The sequence below is a fragment of the Tenrec ecaudatus genome, chromosome 1, assembly GCF_050624435.1.
Source record: "Tenrec ecaudatus isolate mTenEca1 chromosome 1, mTenEca1.hap1, whole genome shotgun sequence".
NCBI classification, from domain to species: domain Eukaryota; kingdom Metazoa; phylum Chordata; class Mammalia; order Afrosoricida; family Tenrecidae; genus Tenrec; species Tenrec ecaudatus.
Window position 1 is genome coordinate 239116433 of NC_134530.1, and position 5185 is coordinate 239121617.

The 5185-nt window shown below is 41.1% G+C and overlaps 1 pseudogene; it reads left to right on the forward strand.

The window, feature by feature from the left end:
* The first annotated feature begins 1536 nt into the window (after nucleotides 1–1536).
* LOC142439880 (protein mago nashi homolog pseudogene) lies at nucleotides 1537–1955 on the forward strand (annotated as a pseudogene).
* The last annotated feature ends 3230 nt before the right edge of the window (nucleotides 1956–5185 follow it).

A 5185-nucleotide genomic window follows, 5' to 3' on the forward strand; every position in this document is an offset into this window, starting at 1 on the left:
AGCAGCAATGCTTACTTAAAATAGTGACAGAATGATATGAAAAAGATAGGCAGTAGGCAGAAAGATACATAGACAGATGATAGAAGATAGATAGATAGATAGATAGATAGATAGATAGATAGATAGATAGATAGATAGATAGAGGCTGAGAGATAAACTAAACAATAGCTATCATGGCCCAATTCTACATTCTGCAACCCTTATTCCCCAGAGGTTACTTATTGTGAAATGCTGTTGAAAGAAATAATACGAGGAAGAAATACTTTCCAGCATGAAAAACTGTGACAGTGTTTTATACCCTCTTGTGTTGCTCATCATCCAAACTTCATCTTTTGAATATTGGCTTCAAATCCTGCCTGAGAGGGAACATAAATAAAGCGAAATGGCTAATGGACTAAAAACACTTAGGATCAGCTTTTCATAACTAACATTATTGATAGCTTCTCTTGCACAAGCACTCGCACCTAGTGCAATATCCATTTTCGAAGTAAGATTTAGATCCCTATTTGCAATAAAAAGGCTAGTCCATGCAAATAAAGAAAGTGAAAGTCAGGCCAGAGGATGTCTTTCCCCTCCAGAGGGGAAACCATGTTCTTCCAAGCCCCTGAAATGACCATGGGGGATCACAGGTCACAGGCGTGGCTACCCGTTTCATTGTGCCTGGGAGAGTCTGACGGAAGCGCAGTGTGAAGCCCTTCATTCAGAAATGATCACTCCTATCCACTGAGTGGCATCCATGTCTGCATGAATGTAAATAGATTAGTACATCTGCACATTAAAATGATAACAAGATTGTCCTGCAGGACATGTCACACAAAATAAATGAGGAAGTTGACAAGGCGGATTCTTTTTTCATTAGATCTTATGCTATTCATATCAATTTCTAAAGCACCTTCCTGTTTGTTTGTTTGTTTTTCTCCTCTTCAGAAGAGGAAAATGCTAGGTGACTAAAAACAGAGAAAATGTTTCCAACGCCCAGACATTCATTTTGTGTGTTGTTTTAGTTCTTGTAAATAACACTGTCTTTTAAAATACTTTAGCTGTAGCTACAATGAGAACACACTAACAGAGCAGAAAGTATTTCATCTGTGTCTGCCTGCTTCCCAACCCACACTCAAGCCCAATGCCATTGTATTGATTCTTATTCTTAGTCACCTGGCACAGGGCATCCAAGAGTGTAGCCCCTTATAGCCGCAGACAACCTCATCTTTCTAAGAAGGGCTGGTGGATTTAAATGACTGATTTTACAATTAGCAGACCAGTCCCAGCATGGCCGGCACTCCTTTCTGGCTACTTAGATGTCCTTTAGGGGGTAAAGGTGTGTGTGTGTGGGGGGGGTGCAGAGGGCATAATTTTCAGGATCCTACGATTCTCATAATATTCTTTCTTCCAATCTGGAATGTTTCTGGGTGGCGCGGCGCATTAGAGCAGTTCAGTCTTTGCTGGCTCTTGCTAGCCATGGAGAGTGACTGCTATCAGTGTTACTACATGTATCACACACAGAGTTAGAGATCTGACCTAGCAATAAATTGAGATATGCCAACAACAGTAACTACGAAAAATGATGTCAGGATCCGAAAAGAGGCAAAGGTACAGAAAAGTGTGATGGAAGAACGACAGAGGATAACCGAGGACAGTGGGATTACCAACGAAGACGATGTTTGGGGTTCTCCTGACCAAGTTGGCCGGCAGGAGCTTGAAATCACCGTTAGAGATGAACACATTTAATTCTTCACATCAAAAATTGGTTCCTTTATTGATGTTAATCAATCTAAGGATCCAGAAGGCTTACAACTAGTTTATTGTCTGTCCAGTACCTGATGTGTTTGATATTCACTTTTATTGGATTATACTTCAAGGTTAAGTCAATCTATATAGAATATTTGTGTGGAACTACAGGGGGTGTGTGTAAAAATTCTCGTGATCAGGGCAGTATTTTTTATGAAGTTATGTGACTTTCTTTAATAAATATTTGATAAAACCCACTTTTATTATTTTACAAAGAAAAATTCTGGAATGGTTTTAAGAAAACTAAATTTAGATTACATGGTAAACTCCAAATGTGGTTTTATTAAAATGAGCCCATTTGAAAGAACATAAGATTTGTTGGATAAATAGAAGTAATGAATGGGATTAATATATTTATTAATGGACTTAATGTGGGATTAATATAGTTAGCATAATTCACATAGTTAATAAGCAATACTGTAGACAGAGGTGGGGAATCTACAGCTCTTGGGCCATATAAGGCCCATGAAGTCATTGATATCAGCTAACATCACACACCTCACAAAAGAGAAGAAACAGGTCCCGACATTTTATGAAGGGTGAGTTAATTAAAGTTTTGACAGTCTGGCCAGAGCATGATGCTATAAATATCCAAAATACCTTGAATAACTCATGTTTATGTTTATTTCTATCATTTAAGCTCATGCTTATTTCTATCACAGTAGGATCCTTCTCTTCAATTATGAAATTATGAGAAAATAGGAAAAGCTCAGATTTCCAGTTTGCTATCCTGTTGGAACTGTGAACTGCTATTAGTCAGTTCTGTATTCCAAAAAGTAGCAATGAGTTGAAAGTGATTATCTTGATCATTAGCCAAACCTTTTTACCCTCTTACAGCAGCTCATGCTCGCAAAGAGAATTCCTGAGATAGAAAGACGCTTTATATAAGAAATTACGACAGACTTCAAGCATGACAGTTCAAGCATGCATCTGTCTAGTTTCAAGTAATTGGCTTGTTTTCATATTTTTCTTTTCTGTATGTACATGTGTGTTGCACAGGGTTCTCTAGAGAGACAAACCAGATTGCTAGTAATTATATATAAATATATTTATAAAGATAGATATATAATACAAGAAATGAACCATTAAATTATATACAGATAGATAATATAAGAAATTAACAGTTAAATTATAAAGCAGTGAGACACTGGCAGTCCTTTAAGGCTTGAGAGCCGCCAGTTGCCAGTCCCCTTCTGTAGAGAGAGCTAGGCATCCCACAGGTAGTGTACCCCTTTAAACTGAGGCACAGAACAAGCAAGGTGAGGCTCACCGAGCCATTTATCCCTCTGCCCTTCAGTTAATCCTACTTGTGTTTATCGACCAGGCTGGCACAATAAACTATCACAGCATGTAATAGAGAAAGAACAATGAAAGATATGAAAGGGAGGAGGAAAAGGGACTGCATATTTTTTCATAAAAGCCACAGCCATTGCTCAGAGTCCTGCCATGTCCCACTGCTGGTAGTAGATGCAATCACAAATGCAATCAGGAATATCTGGGAGGCAGCTGGGAATGATTAGACTTGTGTAGTAATACACTTCTCCTCATAGCTCCTCCTCCCTATCTCCTGAGGAGCAGGATAGGGCCAGCCGTCTGATTCATAATTCCTACTTGCTGCAGGCTAGTATTTATCCAGATAGTATCTGCCAGGGAAAAAAGAGCTCGGGCAAATGCTTAAATCCCGTGGCTTTCAGGACTAGGAATCCTGGTTGGGATTAGAAATGGTTAACCAGCTGAGGGAAAAATGGCAGATGACATACTAGTAAAGAGTTCAGTTCCAAAGGGAAGGAGGTGGACAAGTGCACTTTATCATCCTATGGCTTTGTTCCACTACCTCTTGGACTCTTCTAAATATACTTGTGAGATTCAGCCTCATATTTGGGCAGGTCCTAAGGGATGATTGTGTAATGGAAGGGAAGAAATTAAGAGACAGAAAAAAATTGGGGGGTGCTCACCTCTGCCATACTTCAGGAACCAGGTCTGAGTAGAGAAAGAGACTATTATTACATCATCTTATATACTCTCGGAGTATATAAACCCCCCCCCTAAAAAGTTAAGGTTTATTGTGCCAACCTGGCCGATAAACACACATGGGACCAATTGAAGGGAGGAAAGAGAAATGGCTAGGAGAGCCTAGCCTTTCTACTTCGCTTCTCTCTTGCTCTCTGATGTTTGGACCAACATGCAGCTGCCTTAGCTAGTTCTTTGCCTCATCTGACAAGGCTCACTTCCTGCGAGACATCCCTGAGGAGAAGCCACATGGACTTACCCTGATGCAGCCCTGGGTGCAGGAGAAGCCTCATGGAGACCCCTGCCAGCGCTGACATGCTTACACCGCCACAGGATTCAAAGACTTTCTACCCACTGGCCTGTGATCCTCCTGCATTCGGTGTCATTGTGTGTGTTTTGTGAGTTTGAGGCGGACTTAGTAGATCGGTGTCGGACATATTAGCTCAGTCGGACTTATGATGCATTGGTGGTATATTGGTGGGCATAGCTGCCTTCCAAGCAGTTAACCTGGGTTTGTTTCCCGGCCAACACACCATTACAGTACAAGAAGTGGTGTTTGAACCCATGCGGACATATGCCCATTAGATATCATGTGTTAGTCTGGGAAAACTAGGGAAACAAATCCACAGAAACTCATATGTATAAGAGAGAGTTTTATATAAAGAGTAAGTATACATTCAGAAAGTATCCAAACCCCGTCCTGTCCAAGCCCATAAGTCCTACTTAGCCCATATGTCCAACACCAATCTATAAAATCCTCCTCAAACTCACAAAACACACACAATGACACCGAATGCAGGAGGATCACAGGCCAGTGGGTAGAAAGTCTTTGAATCCAATGGCGGTGTAAGCATCTCAGTGCTGACAAGGGTCTCCACGCGGCTTCTCCAACACCCAGGGTTGCATCAGGGTAAGTGTATATGGCTTCTCCTCAGGGATGTCTCACAGGAAGTGAGCCTTGTCAGCTGAAGCAGAGAACTGGCTAAGGCAGCTGCACACTAGTCCAAACATCAGAGAGCAAGAGAGAAGAGAAGTAGAAAGACTAGGCTCACAGAGCCATTTCTCTTTCCTCCCTTCAATTGATCCCACGTGTGTTTATCAGCCAGGTTGGCACAATAAACCTTAACTATCTCAACAGGTAACCACATACTTAACAAGGTGGGCTGCACCCTCACCCCAAATGTCCCTGAATCCTTGGAGTAGTAATCTAATACCAGTGCTGAGGGCAGGTAAGGGGAGGTGACTGTCCCCTGAGCAGGAGAGCAATTGTATATATCTGCTTCTATAGTTCAAACTGCCAGAGATAGCAATCAGCCATGTGCTTATGTTAACTTAAAGATAGCACTATTATGAGAGGATATTGTGGGGATCAATCTTGGTTATGAGA